General features: G+C 52.7%; 16 non-coding genes across 16 annotated transcripts; all 16 read right to left on the reverse strand.

Annotated features, from left to right (window-relative positions):
• Nucleotides 1-581: 581 nt before the first annotated feature.
• On the reverse strand, nt 582-654 carry TRNAA-AGC (transfer RNA alanine (anticodon AGC)). Its single transcript has one exon. It is a non-coding gene; the product is annotated as a tRNA-Ala (tRNA).
• A 407-nt stretch (nt 655-1,061) lies between these two features.
• On the reverse strand, nt 1,062-1,132 carry TRNAG-GCC (transfer RNA glycine (anticodon GCC)). Its single transcript has one exon. It is a non-coding gene; the product is annotated as a tRNA-Gly (tRNA).
• Nucleotides 1,133-1,995: 863 nt separating this feature from the next.
• Nucleotides 1,996-2,068, reverse strand: TRNAA-AGC (transfer RNA alanine (anticodon AGC)). The gene has a single exon. It is a non-coding gene; the product is annotated as a tRNA-Ala (tRNA).
• Nucleotides 2,069-2,477: 409 nt separating this feature from the next.
• TRNAG-GCC (transfer RNA glycine (anticodon GCC)) lies at nt 2,478-2,548 on the reverse strand. The gene has a single exon. It is a non-coding gene; the product is annotated as a tRNA-Gly (tRNA).
• Nucleotides 2,549-4,824: 2,276 nt separating this feature from the next.
• TRNAA-AGC (transfer RNA alanine (anticodon AGC)) lies at nt 4,825-4,897 on the reverse strand. Its single transcript has one exon. It is a non-coding gene; the product is annotated as a tRNA-Ala (tRNA).
• A 1,342-nt stretch (nt 4,898-6,239) lies between these two features.
• Nucleotides 6,240-6,312, reverse strand: TRNAA-AGC (transfer RNA alanine (anticodon AGC)). Its single transcript has one exon. It is a non-coding gene; the product is annotated as a tRNA-Ala (tRNA).
• Nucleotides 6,313-6,721: 409 nt separating this feature from the next.
• TRNAG-GCC (transfer RNA glycine (anticodon GCC)) lies at nt 6,722-6,792 on the reverse strand. The gene has a single exon. It is a non-coding gene; the product is annotated as a tRNA-Gly (tRNA).
• An 863-nt stretch (nt 6,793-7,655) lies between these two features.
• TRNAA-AGC (transfer RNA alanine (anticodon AGC)) lies at nt 7,656-7,728 on the reverse strand. The gene has a single exon. It is a non-coding gene; the product is annotated as a tRNA-Ala (tRNA).
• A 408-nt stretch (nt 7,729-8,136) lies between these two features.
• Nucleotides 8,137-8,207, reverse strand: TRNAG-GCC (transfer RNA glycine (anticodon GCC)). The gene has a single exon. It is a non-coding gene; the product is annotated as a tRNA-Gly (tRNA).
• Nucleotides 8,208-9,070: 863 nt separating this feature from the next.
• Nucleotides 9,071-9,143, reverse strand: TRNAA-AGC (transfer RNA alanine (anticodon AGC)). Its single transcript has one exon. It is a non-coding gene; the product is annotated as a tRNA-Ala (tRNA).
• A 408-nt stretch (nt 9,144-9,551) lies between these two features.
• TRNAG-GCC (transfer RNA glycine (anticodon GCC)) lies at nt 9,552-9,622 on the reverse strand. Its single transcript has one exon. It is a non-coding gene; the product is annotated as a tRNA-Gly (tRNA).
• Nucleotides 9,623-10,484: 862 nt separating this feature from the next.
• On the reverse strand, nt 10,485-10,557 carry TRNAA-AGC (transfer RNA alanine (anticodon AGC)). The gene has a single exon. It is a non-coding gene; the product is annotated as a tRNA-Ala (tRNA).
• Nucleotides 10,558-11,899: 1,342 nt separating this feature from the next.
• TRNAA-AGC (transfer RNA alanine (anticodon AGC)) lies at nt 11,900-11,972 on the reverse strand. The gene has a single exon. It is a non-coding gene; the product is annotated as a tRNA-Ala (tRNA).
• A 1,341-nt stretch (nt 11,973-13,313) lies between these two features.
• TRNAA-AGC (transfer RNA alanine (anticodon AGC)) lies at nt 13,314-13,386 on the reverse strand. The gene has a single exon. It is a non-coding gene; the product is annotated as a tRNA-Ala (tRNA).
• Nucleotides 13,387-13,794: 408 nt separating this feature from the next.
• Nucleotides 13,795-13,865, reverse strand: TRNAG-GCC (transfer RNA glycine (anticodon GCC)). The gene has a single exon. It is a non-coding gene; the product is annotated as a tRNA-Gly (tRNA).
• Nucleotides 13,866-14,728: 863 nt separating this feature from the next.
• On the reverse strand, nt 14,729-14,801 carry TRNAA-AGC (transfer RNA alanine (anticodon AGC)). Its single transcript has one exon. It is a non-coding gene; the product is annotated as a tRNA-Ala (tRNA).
• Between the last annotated feature and the right edge of the window lie 351 nt (nt 14,802-15,152).

Consider the following 15,152-nt stretch of genomic DNA (forward strand, 5'->3'; position numbering starts at 1 on the left):
TGTCAACATCGATGGAAACGCCTCGTCATCTACATTGTGACTTTGCCAGATGGACCCACTCCCCATGGGATCGGTAGCAAACTAGATCCACATTTTGTTGTCGATGCACCAGCTCGGCAGCAAGAGCAGAGTGGCGCAGCGGAAGCGTGCTGGGCCCATAACCCAGAGGTCGATGGATCGAAACCATCCTCTGCTACGTTGCCTTTTCCTATGCCAGTCGATATTTGCTAGTGGGGCCAAAGGGCGCTCTTTCACACACAAAGAGAAGTTGAACCTGATTCTGGTGGTTAAACGAGTCCAAAACCCTCAGCATAAGGATGGCACGGGCACCTTTTGTGCTAATGCAATATTGTCTCTTGGCAAAGGAAGCCTGGCCGTGCTTTCTTTAATGGATTGCTTTTGTCCAATACTGCCTGCCTGACTTTGGCTGAAGCCACAGCTGCCTCAAAAAAAAAAACGCGTCAACGCCGCCTTGGCACATGTTATGAGGAGGACTCTGGCTTCCCATGTTGCTCGCGGCGCTCGGTTCCAAGCTTCAACAACAAACGCAAAAGCCAGGTGCCTCCCAGGAAGGCAGCGTTTGGAGAATGCGGGCATCGATCCCGCTACCTCTCGCATGCTAAGCGAGCGCTCTACCACTTGAGCTAATCCCCCTTTGCTTGGGCTCCCCGTTGGCGCTATGGCTGATCCCTGTCCTCTTATGTGCTATGCGTAATATATGCAGTTTTGCAAAATCCACAACCTGCTCTGGCCGCTAGACACCAGGACAGCCACCCGTTTTCCGAGCTTCGAAGGTTTGCACTCTCCCTTCCTCAGAGTCCCCCCATTTTTTTTCTCCCTTCGTGAGTCCATTGACAACTGATCCCTTTCGGAAGTATGACCTCATGGGTTTCAATGATGTCATTAGGAGAAGGTGGTTTCCAAAAGAACCTTCCCACCACCTAGTACGTTCTAGACAATAAACACCTTGTGCCTTGATGCATTCCACCGGACTTGAAATTGGCGGGAGAGAGCTACCCGGGGGGGGGAAGGGGGGGCTTTAAAGACAAAGACACCATAATTGCATTGGCCGGGAATCGAACCCGGGCCTCCCGCGTGGCAGGCGAGAATTCTACCACTGAACCACCAATGCGCCACGCCGGGGCCGGCGCCATCACCCTCCTCGCTCAGCTGGTCTAGGAGAGTCCAGCTTTTGCCCAGACTTGACTTGGCATTAGCTTGTCAACATCGATGGAAACGCCTTGTCATCTACATTGTGACTTTGCCAGATGGACCCACTCCCCATGGGATCGGTAGCAAACTAGATCCACATTTTGTTGTTGATGCTCCTCCTCAGCAACAAGAGCAGAGTGGCGCAGCGGAAGCGTGCTGAGCCAAAACCCTCAGCATAAGGATGGCACTGGCACCTTTTGCTTGTCAACATCGATGGAAACGCCTCGTCATCTACATTGTGACTTTGCCAGATGGACCCACTCCCCATGGGATCGGTAGCAAACTAGATCCACATTTTGTTGTCGATGCACCAGCTCGGCAGCAAGAGCAGAGTGGCGCAGCGGAAGCGTGCTGGGCCCATAACCCAGAGGTCGATGGATCGAAACCATCCTCTGCTACGTTGCCTTTTCCTATGCCAGTCGATATTTGCTAGTGGGGCCAAAGGGCGCTCTTTCACACACAAAGAGAAGTTGAACCTGATTCTGGTGGTTAAACGAGTCCAAAACCCTCAGCATAAGGATGGCACGGGCACCTTTTGTGCTAATGCAATATTGTCTCTTGGCAATGGAAGCCTGGCCGTGCTTTCTTTAATGGATTGCTTTTGTCCAATACTGCCTGCCTGACTTTGGCTGAAGCCACAGCTGCCTCAAAAAAAAAAACGCGTCAACGCCGCCTTGGCACATGTTATGAGGAGGACTCTGGCTTCCCATGTTGCTCGCGGCGCTCGGTTCCAAGCTTCAACAACAAACGCAAAAGCCAGGTGCCTCCCAGGAAGGCAGCGTTTGGAGAATGCGGGCATCGATCCCGCTACCTCTCGCATGCTAAGCGAGCGCTCTACCACTTGAGCTAATCCCCCTTTGCTTGGGCTCCCCGTTGGCGCTATGGCTGATCCCTGTCCTCTTATGTGCTATGCGTAATATATGCAGTTTTGCAAAATCCACAACCTGCTCTGGCCGCTAGACACCAGGACAGCCACCCGTTTTCCGAGCTTCGAAGGTTTGCACTCTCCCTTCCTCAGAGTCCCCCCATTTTTTTTCTCCCTTCGTGAGTCCATTGACAACTGATCCCTTTCGGAAGTATGACCTCATGGGTTTCAATGATGTCATTAGGAGAAGGTGGTTTCCAAAAGAACCTTCCCACCACCTAGTACGTTCTAGACAATAAACACCTTGTGCCTTGATGCATTCCACCGGACTTGAAATTGGCGGGAGAGAGCTACCCAGGGGGGGGGAAGGGGGGGGCTTTAAAGACAAAGACACCATAATTGCATTGGCCGGGAATCGAACCCGGGCCTCCCGCGTGGCAGGCGAGAATTCTACCACTGAACCACCAATGCGCCACGCTGGGGCCGGCGCCATCACCCTCCTCGCTCAGCTGGTCTAGGAGAGTCCAGCTTTTGCCCAGACTTGACTTGGCATTAGCTTGTCAACATCGATGGAAACGCCTTGTCATCTACATTGTGACTTTGCCAGATGGACCCACTCCCCATGGGATCGGTAGCAAACTAGATCCACATTTTGTTGTTGATGCTCCTCCTCAGCAACAAGAGCAGAGTGGCGCAGCGGAAGCGTGCTGAGCCAAAACCCTCAGCATAAGGATGGCACTGGCACCTTTTGCTTGTCAACATCGATGGAAACGCCTCGTCATCTACATTGTGACTTTGCCAGATGGACCCACTCCCCATGGGATCGGTAGCAAACTAGATCCACATTTTGTTGTCGATGCACCAGCTCGGCAGCAAGAGCAGAGTGGCGCAGCGGAAGCGTGCTGGGCCCATAACCCAGAGGTCGATGGATCGAAACCATCCTCTGCTACGTTGCCTTTTCCTATGCCAGTCGATATTTGCTAGTGGGGCCAAAGGGCGCTCTTTCACACACAAAGAGAAGTTGAACCTGATTCTGGTGGTTAAACGAGTCCAAAACCCTCAGCATAAGGATGGCACGGGCACCTTTTGTGCTAATGCAATATTGTCTCTTGGCAAAGGAAGCCTGGCCGTGCTTTCTTTAATGGATTGCTTTTGTCCAATACTGCCTGCCTGACTTTGGCTGAAGCCACAGCTGCCTCAAAAAAAAAACGCGTCAACGCCGCCTTGGCACATGTTATGAGGAGGACTCTGGCTTCCCATGTTGCTCGCGGCGCTCGGTTCCAAGCTTCAACAACAAACGCAAAAGCCAGGTGCCTCCCAGGAAGGCAGCGTTTGGAGAATGCGGGCATCGATCCCACTACCTCTCGCATGCTAAGCGAGCGCTCTACCACTTGAGCTAATCCCCCTTTGCTTGGGCTCCCCATTGGCGCTATGGCTGATCCCTGTCCTCTTATGTGCTATGCGTAATATATGCAGTTTTGCAAAATCCACAACCTGCTCTGGCCGCTAGACACCAGGACAGCCACCCGTTTTCCGAGCTTTGAAGGTTTGCACTCTCCCTTCCTCAGAGTCCCCCCATTTTTTTTCTCCCTTCGTGAGTCCATTGACAACTGATCCCTTTCGGAAGTATGACCTCATGGGTTTCAATGATGTCATTAGGAGAAGGTGGTTTCCAAAAGAACCTTCCCACCACCTAGTACGTTCTAGACAATAAACACCTTGTGCCTTGATGCATTCCACCGGACTTGAAATTGGCGGGAGAGAGCTACCCGGGGGGGGGAAGGGGGGGCTTTAAAGACAAAGACACCATAATTGCATTGGCCGGGAACCGAACCCGGGCCTCCCGCGTGGCAGGCGAGAATTCTACCACTGAACCACCAATGCGCCACGCCGGGGCCGGCGCCATCACCCTCCTCGCTCAGCTGGTCTAGGAGAGTCCAGCTTTTGCCCAGACTTGACTTGGCATTAGCTTGTCAACATCGATGGAAACGCCTTGTCATCTACATTGTGACTTTGCCAGATGGACCCACTCCCCATGGGATCGGTAGCAAACTAGATCCACATTTTGTTGTTGATGCTCCTCCTCAGCAACAAGAGCAGAGTGGCGCAGCGGAAGCGTGCTGAGCCAAAACCCTCAGCATAAGGATGGCACTGGCACCTTTTGCTTGTCAACATCGATGGAAACGCCTCGTCATCTACATTGTGACTTTGCCAGATGGACCCACTCCCCATGGGATCGGTAGCAAACTAGATCCACATTTTGTTGTCGATGCACCAGCTCGGCAGCAAGAGCAGAGTGGCGCAGCGGAAGCGTGCTGGGCCCATAACCCAGAGGTCGATGGATCGAAACCATCCTCTGCTACGTTGCCTTTTCCTATGCCAGTCGATATTTGCTAGTGGGGCCAAAGGGCGCTCTTTCACACACAAAGAGAAGTTGAACCTGATTCTGGTGGTTAAACGAGTCCAAAACCCTCAGCATAAGGATGGCACGGGCACCTTTTGTGCTAATGCAATATTGTCTCTTGGCAAAGGAAGCCTGGCCGTGCTTTCTTTAATGGATTGCTTTTGTCCAATACTGCCTGCCTGACTTTGGCTGAAGCCACAGCTGCCTCAAAAAAAAAAACGCGTCAACGCCGCCTTGGCACATGTTATGAGGAGGACTCTGGCTTCCCATGTTGCTCGCGGCGCTCGGTTCCAAGCTTCAACAACAAACGCAAAAGCCAGGTGCCTCCCAGGAAGGCAGCATTTGGAGAATGCGGGCATCGATCCCGCTACCTCTCGCATGCTAAGCGAGCGCTCTACCACTTGAGCTAATCCCCCTTTGCTTGGGCTCCCCGTTGGCGCTATGGCTGATCCCTGTCCTCTTATGTGCTATGCGTAATATATGCAGTTTTGCAAAATCCACAACCTGCTCTGGCCGCTAGACACCAGGACAGCCACCCGTTTTCCGAGCTTTGAAGGTTTGCACTCTCCCTTCCTCAGAGTCCCCCCATTTTTTTTCTCCCTTCGTGAGTCCATTGACAACTGATCCCTTTCGGAAGTATGACCTCATGGGTTTCAATGATGTCATTAGGAGAAGGTGGTTTCCAAAAGAACCTTCCCACCACCTAGTACGTTCTAGACAATAAACACCTTGTGCCTTGATGCATTCCACCGGACTTGAAATTGGCGGGAGAGAGCTACCCGGGGGGGGGGAAGGGGGGGCTTTAAAGACAAAGACACCATAATTGCATTGGCCGGGAACCGAACCCGGGCCTCCCGCGTGGCAGGCGAGAATTCTACCACTGAACCACCAATGCGCCACGCCGGGGCCGGCGCCATCACCCTCCTCGCTCAGCTGGTCTAGGAGAGTCCAGCTTTTGCCCAGACTTGACTTGGCATTAGCTTGTCAACATCGATGGAAACGCCTTGTCATCTACATTGTGACTTTGCCAGATGGACCCACTCCCCATGGGATCGGTAGCAAACTAGATCCACATTTTGTTGTTGATGCTCCTCCTCAGCAACAAGAGCAGAGTGGCGCAGCGGAAGCGTGCTGAGCCAAAACCCTCAGCATAAGGATGGCACTGGCACCTTTTGCTTGTCAACATCGATGGAAACGCCTCGTCATCTACATTGTGACTTTGCCAGATGGACCCACTCCCCATGGGATCGGTAGCAAACTAGATCCACATTTTGTTGTCGATGCACCAGCTCGGCAGCAAGAGCAGAGTGGCGCAGCGGAAGCGTGCTGGGCCCATAACCCAGAGGTCGATGGATCGAAACCATCCTCTGCTACGTTGCCTTTTCCTATGCCAGTCGATATTTGCTAGTGGGGCCAAAGGGCGCTCTTTCACACACAAAGAGAAGTTGAACCTGATTCTGGTGGTTAAACGAGTCCAAAACCCTCAGCATAAGGATGGCACGGGCACCTTTTGTGCTAATGCAATATTGTCTCTTGGCAAAGGAAGCCTGGCCGTGCTTTCTTTAATGGATTGCTTTTGTCCAATACTGCCTGCCTGACTTTGGCTGAAGCCACAGCTGCCTCAAAAAAAAAAACGCGTCAACGCCGCCTTGGCACATGTTATGAGGAGGACTCTGGCTTCCCATGTTGCTCGCGGCGCTCGGTTCCAAGCTTCAACAACAAACGCAAAAGCCAGGTGCCTCCCAGGAAGGCAGCATTTGGAGAATGCGGGCATCGATCCCGCTACCTCTCGCATGCTAAGCGAGCGCTCTACCACTTGAGCTAATCCCCCTTTGCTTGGGCTCCCCGTTGGCGCTATGGCTGATCCCTGTCCTCTTATGTGCTATGCGTAATATATGCAGTTTTGCAAAATCCACAACCTGCTCTGGCCGCTAGACACCAGGACAGCCACCCGTTTTCCGAGCTTCGAAGGTTTGCACTCTCCCTTCCTCAGAGTCCCCCCATTTTTTTTCTCCCTTCGTGAGTCCATTGACAACTGATCCCTTTCGGAAGTATGACCTCATGGGTTTCAATGATGTCATTAGGAGAAGGTGGTTTCCAAAAGAACCTTCCCACCACCTAGTACGTTCTAGACAATAAACACCTTGTGCCTTGATGCATTCCACCGGACTTGAAATTGGCGGGAGAGAGCTACCCGGGGGGGGGGGAAGGGGGGGCTTTAAAGACAAAGACACCATAATTGCATTGGCCGGGAATCGAACCCGGGCCTCCCGCGTGGCAGGCGAGAATTCTACCACTGAACCACCAATGCGCCACGCCGGGGCCGGCGCCATCACCCTCCTCGCTCAGCTGGTCTAGGAGAGTCCAGCTTTTGCCCAGACTTGACTTGGCATTAGCTTGTCAACATCGATGGAAACGCCTTGTCATCTACATTGTGACTTTGCCAGATGGACCCACTCCCCATGGGATCGGTAGCAAACTAGATCCACATTTTGTTGTTGATGCTCCTCCTCAGCAACAAGAGCAGAGTGGCGCAGCGGAAGCGTGCTGAGCCAAAACCCTCAGCATAAGGATGGCACTGGCACCTTTTGCTTGTCAACATCGATGGAAACGCCTCGTCATCTACATTGTGACTTTGCCAGATGGACCCACTCCCCATGGGATCGGTAGCAAACTAGATCCACATTTTGTTGTCGATGCACCAGCTCGGCAGCAAGAGCAGAGTGGCGCAGCGGAAGCGTGCTGGGCCCATAACCCAGAGGTCGATGGATCGAAACCATCCTCTGCTACGTTGCCTTTTCCTATGCCAGTCGATATTTGCTAGTGGGGCCAAAGGGCGCTCTTTCACACACAAAGAGAAGTTGAACCTGATTCTGGTGGTTAAACGAGTCCAAAACCCTCAGCATAAGGATGGCACGGGCACCTTTTGTGCTAATGCAATATTGTCTCTTGGCAAAGGAAGCCTGGCCGTGCTTTCTTTAATGGATTGCTTTTGTCCAATACTGCCTGCCTGACTTTGGCTGAAGCCACAGCTGCCTCAAAAAAAAAAACGCGTCAACGCCGCCTTGGCACATGTTATGAGGAGGACTCTGGCTTCCCATGTTGCTCGCGGCGCTCGGTTCCAAGCTTCAACAACAAACGCAAAAGCCAGGTGCCTCCCAGGAAGGCAGCGTTTGGAGAATGCGGGCATCGATCCCGCTACCTCTCGCATGCTAAGCGAGCGCTCTACCACTTGAGCTAATCCCCCTTTGCTTGGGCTCCCCGTTGGCGCTATGGCTGATCCCTGTCCTCTTATGTGCTATGCGTAATATATGCAGTTTTGCAAAATCCACAACCTGCTCTGGCCGCTAGACACCAGGACAGCCACCCGTTTTCCGAGCTTCGAAGGTTTGCACTCTCCCTTCCTCAGAGTCCCCCCATTTTTTTTCTCCCTTCGTGAGTCCATTGACAACTGATCCCTTTCGGAAGTATGACCTCATGGGTTTCAATGATGTCATTAGGAGAAGGTGGTTTCCAAAAGAACCTTCCCACCACCTAGTACGTTCTAGACAATAAACACCTTGTGCCTTGATGCATTCCACCGGACTTGAAATTGGCGGGAGAGAGCTACCCGGGGGGGGGGAAGGGGGGGCTTTAAAGACAAAGACACCATAATTGCATTGGCCGGGAATCGAACCCGGGCCTCCCGCGTGGCAGGCGAGAATTCTACCACTGAACCACCAATGCGCCACGCCGGGGCCGGCGCCATCACCCTCCTCGCTCAGCTGGTCTAGGAGAGTCCAGCTTTTGCCCAGACTTGACTTGGCATTAGCTTGTCAACATCGATGGAAACGCCTTGTCATCTACATTGTGACTTTGCCAGATGGACCCACTCCCCATGGGATCGGTAGCAAACTAGATCCACATTTTGTTGTTGATGCTCCTCCTCAGCAACAAGAGCAGAGTGGCGCAGCGGAAGCGTGCTGAGCCAAAACCCTCAGCATAAGGATGGCACTGGCACCTTTTGCTTGTCAACATCGATGGAAACGCCTCGTCATCTACATTGTGACTTTGCCAGATGGACCCACTCCCCATGGGATCGGTAGCAAACTAGATCCACATTTTGTTGTCGATGCACCAGCTCGGCAGCAAGAGCAGAGTGGCGCAGCGGAAGCGTGCTGGGCCCATAACCCAGAGGTCGATGGATCGAAACCATCCTCTGCTACGTTGCCTTTTCCTATGCCAGTCGATATTTGCTAGTGGGGCCAAAGGGCGCTCTTTCACACACAAAGAGAAGTTGAACCTGATTCTGGTGGTTAAACGAGTCCAAAACCCTCAGCATAAGGATGGCACGGGCACCTTTTGTGCTAATGCAATATTGTCTCTTGGCAAAGGAAGCCTGGCCGTGCTTTCTTTAATGGATTGCTTTTGTCCAATACTGCCTGCCTGACTTTGGCTGAAGCCACAGCTGCCTCAAAAAAAAAAACGCGTCAACGCCGCCTTGGCACATGTTATGAGGAGGACTCTGGCTTCCCATGTTGCTCGCGGCGCTCGGTTCCAAGCTTCAACAACAAACGCAAAAGCCAGGTGCCTCCCAGGAAGGCAGCATTTGGAGAATGCGGGCATCGATCCCGCTACCTCTCGCATGCTAAGCGAGCGCTCTACCACTTGAGCTAATCCCCCTTTGCTTGGGCTCCCCGTTGGCGCTATGGCTGATCCCTGTCCTCTTATGTGCTATGCGTAATATATGCAGTTTTGCAAAATCCACAACCTGCTCTGGCCGCTAGACACCAGGACAGCCACCCGTTTTCCGAGCTTCGAAGGTTTGCACTCTCCCTTCCTCAGAGTCCCCCCATTTTTTTTCTCCCTTCGTGAGTCCATTGACAACTGATCCCTTTCGGAAGTATGACCTCATGGGTTTCAATGATGTCATTAGGAGAAGGTGGTTTCCAAAAGAACCTTCCCACCACCTAGTACGTTCTAGACAATAAACACCTTGTGCCTTGATGCATTCCACCGGACTTGAAATTGGCGGGAGAGAGCTACCCGGGGGGGGGGGAGGGGGGGCTTTAAAGACAAAGACACCATAATTGCATTGGCCGGGAATCGAACCCGGGCCTCCCGCGTGGCAGGCGAGAATTCTACCACTGAACCACCAATGCGCCACGCCGGGGCCGGCGCCATCACCCTCCTCGCTCAGCTGGTCTAGGAGAGTCCAGCTTTTGCCCAGACTTGACTTGGCATTAGCTTGTCAACATCGATGGAAACGCCTTGTCATCTACATTGTGACTTTGCCAGATGGACCCACTCCCCATGGGATCGGTAGCAAACTAGATCCACATTTTGCTGTTGATGCTCCTCCTCAGCAACAAGAGCAGAGTGGCGCAGCGGAAGCGTGCTGAGCCAAAACCCTCAGCATAAGGATGGCACTGGCACCTTTTGCTTGTCAACATCGATGGAAACGCCTCGTCATCTACATTGTGACTTTGCCAGATGGACCCACTCCCCATGGGATCGGTAGCAAACTAGATCCACATTTTGTTGTCGATGCACCAGCTCGGCAGCAAGAGCAGAGTGGCGCAGCGGAAGCGTGCTGGGCCCATAACCCAGAGGTCGATGGATCGAAACCATCCTCTGCTACGTTGCCTTTTCCTATGCCAGTCGATATTTGCTAGTGGGGCCAAAGGGCGCTCTTTCACACACAAAGAGAAGTTGAACCTGATTCTGGTGGTTAAACGAGTCCAAAACCCTCAGCATAAGGATGGCACGGGCACCTTTTGTGCTAATGCAATATTGTCTCTTGGCAAAGGAAGCCTGGCCGTGCTTTCTTTAATGGATTGCTTTTGTCCAATACTGCCTGCCTGACTTTGGCTGAAGCCACAGCTGCCTCAAAAAAAAAACGCGTCAACGCCGCCTTGGCACATGTTATGAGGAGGACTCTGGCTTCCCATGTTGCTCGCGGCGCTCGGTTCCAAGCTTCAACAACAAACGCAAAAGCCAGGTGCCTCCCAGGAAGGCAGCGTTTGGAGAATGCGGGCATCGATCCCGCTACCTCTCGCATGCTAAGCGAGCGCTCTACCACTTGAGCTAATCCCCCTTTGCTTGGGCTCCCCGTTGGCGCTATGGCTGATCCCTGTCCTCTTATGTGCTATGCGTAATATATGCAGTTTTGCAAAATCCACAACCTGCTCTGGCCGCTAGACACCAGGACAGCCACCCGTTTTCCGAGCTTCGAAGGTTTGCACTCTCCCTTCCTCAGAGTCCCCCCATTTTTTTTCTCCCTTCGTGAGTCCATTGACAACTGATCCCTTTCGGAAGTATGACCTCATGGGTTTCAATGATGTCATTAGGAGAAGGTGGTTTCCAAAAGAACCTTCCCACCACCTAGTACGTTCTAGACAATAAACACCTTGTGCCTTGATGCATTCCACCGGACTTGAAATTGGCGGGAGAGAGCTACCCGGGGGGGGGGAAGGGGGGGCTTTAAAGACAAAGACACCATAATTGCATTGGCCGGGAACCGAACCCGGGCCTCCCGCGTGGCAGGCGAGAATTCTACCACTGAACCACCAATGCGCCACGCCGGGGCCGGCGCCATCACCCTCCTCGCTCAGCTGGTCTAGGAGAGTCCAGCTTTTGCCCAGACTTGACTTGGCATTAGCTTGTCAACATCGATGGAAACGCCTTGTCATCTACATTGTGACTTTGCCAGATGGACCCACTCCCCATGGGATCGGTAGCAAACTAGATCCACATTTTGTTGTTGATGCTCCTCCTCAGCAACAAGAGCAGAGTGGCGCAGCGGAAGCGTGCTGAGCCAAAACCCTCAGCATAAGGATGGCACTGGCACCTTTTGCTTGTCAACATCGATGGAAACGCCTCGTCATCTACATTGTGACTTTGCCAGATGGACCCACTCCCCATGGGATCGGTAGCAAACTAGATCCACATTTTGTTGTCGATGCACCAGCTCGGCAGCAAGAGCAGAGTGGCGCAGCGGAAGCGTGCTGGGCCCATAACCCAGAGGTCGATGGATCGAAACCATCCTCTGCTACGTTGCCTTTTCCTATGCCAGTCGATATTTGCTAGTGGGGCCAAAGGGCGCTCTTTCACACACAAAGAGAAGTTGAACCTGATTCTGGTGGTTAAACGAGTCCAAAACCCTCAGCATAAGGATGGCACGGGCACCTTTTGTGCTAATGCAATATTGTCTCTTGGCAAAGGAAGCCTGGCCGTGCTTTCTTTAATGGATTGCTTTTGTCCAATACTGCCTGCCTGACTTTGGCTGAAGCCACAGCTGCCTCAAAAAAAAAAACGCGTCAACGCCGCCTTGGCACATGTTATGAGGAGGACTCTGGCTTCCCATGTTGCTCGCGGCGCTCGGTTCCAAGCTTCAACAACAAACGCAAAAGCCAGGTGCCTCCCAGGAAGGCAGCATTTGGAGAATGCGGGCATCGATCCCGCTACCTCTCGCATGCTAAGCGAGCGCTCTACCACTTGAGCTAATCCCCCTTTGCTTGGGCTCCCCGTTGGCGCTATGGCTGATCCCTGTCCTCTTATGTGCTATGCGTAATATATGCAGTTTTGCAAAATCCACAACCTGCTCTGGCCGCTAGACACCAGGACAGCCACCCGTTTTCCGAGCTTCGAAGGTTTGCACTCTCCCTTCCTCAGAGTCCCCCCATTTTTTTTCTCCCTTCGTGAGTCCATTGACAACTGATCCCTTTCGGAAGTATGACCTCATGGGTTTCAATGATGTCATTAGGAGAAGGTGGTTTCCAAAAGAACCTTCCCACCACCTAGTACGTTCTAGACAATAAACACCTTGTGCCTTGATGCATTCCACCGGACTTGAAATTGGCGGGAGAGAGCTACCCGGGGGGGGGAAGGGGGGGCTTTAAAGACAAAGACACCATAATTGCATTGGCCGGGAACCGAACCCGGGCCTCCCGCGTGGCAGGCGAGAATTCTACCACTGAACCACCAATGCGCCACGCCGGGGCCGGCGCCATCACCCTCCTCGCTCAGCTGGTCTAGGAGAGTCCAGCTTTTGCCCAGACTTGACTTGGCATTAGCTTGTCAACATCGATGGAAACGCCTTGTCATCTACATTGTGACTTTGCCAGATGGACCCACTCCCCATGGGATCGGTAGCAAACTAGATCCACATTTTGTTGTTGATGCTCCTCCTCAGCAACAAGAGCAGAGTGGCGCAGCGGAAGCGTGCTGAGCCAAAACCCTCAGCATAAGGATGGCACTGGCACCTTTTGCTTGTCAACATCGATGGAAACGCCTCGTCATCTACATTGTGACTTTGCCAGATGGACCCACTCCCCATGGGATCGGTAGCAAACTAGATCCACATTTTGTTGTCGATGCACCAGCTCGGCAGCAAGAGCAGAGTGGCGCAGCGGAAGCGTGCTGGGCCCATAACCCAGAGGTCGATGGATCGAAACCATCCTCTGCTACGTTGCCTTTTCCTATGCCAGTCGATATTTGCTAGTGGGGCCAAAGGGCGCTCTTTCACACACAAAGAGAAGTTGAACCTGATTCTGGTGGTTAAACGAGTCCAAAACCCTCAGCATAAGGATGGCACGGGCACCTTTTGTGCTAATGCAATATTGTCTCTTGGCAAAGGAAGCCTGGCCGTGCTTTCTTTAATGGATTGCTTTTGTCCAATACTGCCTGCCTGACTTTGGCTGAAGCCACAGCTGCCTCAAAAAAAAAAACGCGTCAACGCCGCCTTGGCACATGTTATGAGGAGGACTCTGGCTTCCCATGTTGCTCGCGGCGCTCGGTTCCAAGCTTCAACAACAAACGCAAAAGCCAGGTGCCTCCCAGGAAGGCAGCATTTGGAGAATGCGGGCATCGATCCCGCTACCTCTCGCATGCTAAGCGAGCGCTCTACCACTTGAGCTAATCCCCCTTTGCTTGGGCTCCCCGTTGGCGCTATGGCTGATCCCTGTCCTCTTATGTGCTATGCGTAATATATGCAGTTTTGCAAAATCCACAACCTGCTCTGGCCGCTAGACACCAGGACAGCCACCCGTTTTCCGAGCTTCGAAGGTTTGCACTCTCCCTTCCTCAGAGTCCCCCCATTTTTTTTCTCCCTTCGTGAGTCCATTGACAACTGATCCCTTTCGGAAGTATGACCTCATGGGTTTCAATGATGTCATTAGGAGAAGGTGGTTTCCAAAAGAACCTTCCCACCACCTAGTACGTTCTAGACAATAAACACCTTGTGCCTTGATGCATTCCACCGGACTTGAAATTGGCGGGAGAGAGCTACCCGGGGGGGGGGAAGGGGGGGCTTTAAAGACAAAGACACCATAATTGCATTGGCCGGGAATCGAACCCGGGCCTCCCGCGTGGCAGGCGAGAATTCTACCACTGAACCACCAATGCGCCACGCCGGGGCCGGCGCCATCACCCTCCTCGCTCAGCTGGTCTAGGAGAGTCCAGCTTTTGCCCAGACTTGACTTGGCATTAGCTTGTCAACATCGATGGAAACGCCTTGTCATCTACATTGTGACTTTGCCAGATGGACCCACTCCCCATGGGATCGGTAGCAAACTAGATCCACATTTTGTTGTTGATGCTCCTCCTCAGCAACAAGAGCAGAGTGGCGCAGCGGAAGCGTGCTGAGCCAAAACCCTCAGCATAAGGATGGCACTGGCACCTTTTGCTTGTCAACATCGATGGAAACGCCTCGTCATCTACATTGTGACTTTGCCAGATGGACCCACTCCCCATGGGATCGGTAGCAAACTAGATCCACATTTTGTTGTCGATGCACCAGCTCGGCAGCAAGAGCAGAGTGGCGCAGCGGAAGCGTGCTGGGCCCATAACCCAGAGGTCGATGGATCGAAACCATCCTCTGCTACGTTGCCTTTTCCTATGCCAGTCGATATTTGCTAGTGGGGCCAAAGGGCGCTCTTTCACACACAAAGAGAAGTTGAACCTGATTCTGGTGGTTAAACGAGTCCAAAACCCTCAGCATAAGGATGGCACGGGCACCTTTTGTGCTAATGCAATATTGTCTCTTGGCAAAGGAAGCCTGGCCGTGCTTTCTTTAATGGATTGCTTTTGTCCAATACTGCCTGCCTGACTTTGGCTGAAGCCACAGCTGCCTCAAAAAAAAAAACGCGTCAACGCCGCCTTGGCACATGTTATGAGGAGGACTCTGGCTTCCCATGTTGCTCGCGGCGCTCGGTTCCAAGCTTCAACAACAAACGCAAAAGCCAGGTGCCTCCCAGGAAGGCAGCGTTTGGAGAATGCGGGCATCGATCCCGCTACCTCTCGCATGCTAAGCGAGCGCTCTACCACTTGAGCTAATCCCCCTTTGCTTGGGCTCCCCGTTGGCGCTATGGCTGATCCCTGTCCTCTTATGTGCTATGCGTAATATATGCAGTTTTGCAAAATCCACAACCTGCTCTGGCCGCTAGACACCAGGACAGCCACCCGTTTTCCGAGCTTCGAAGGTTTGCACTCTCCCTTCCTCAGAGTCCCCCCATTTTTTTTCTCCCTTCGTGAGTCCATTGACAACTGATCCCTTTCGGAAGTATGACCTCATGGGTTTCAATGATGTCATTAGGAGAAGGTGGTTTCCAAAAGAACCTTCCCACCACCTAGTACGTTCTAGACAATAAACACCTTGTGCCTTGATGCATTCCACCGGACTTGAAATTGGCG

This window comes from Aquarana catesbeiana, linkage group LG04 (assembly GCF_042186555.1).
Source record: "Aquarana catesbeiana isolate 2022-GZ linkage group LG04, ASM4218655v1, whole genome shotgun sequence".
NCBI lineage: Eukaryota > Metazoa > Chordata > Amphibia > Anura > Ranidae > Aquarana > Aquarana catesbeiana.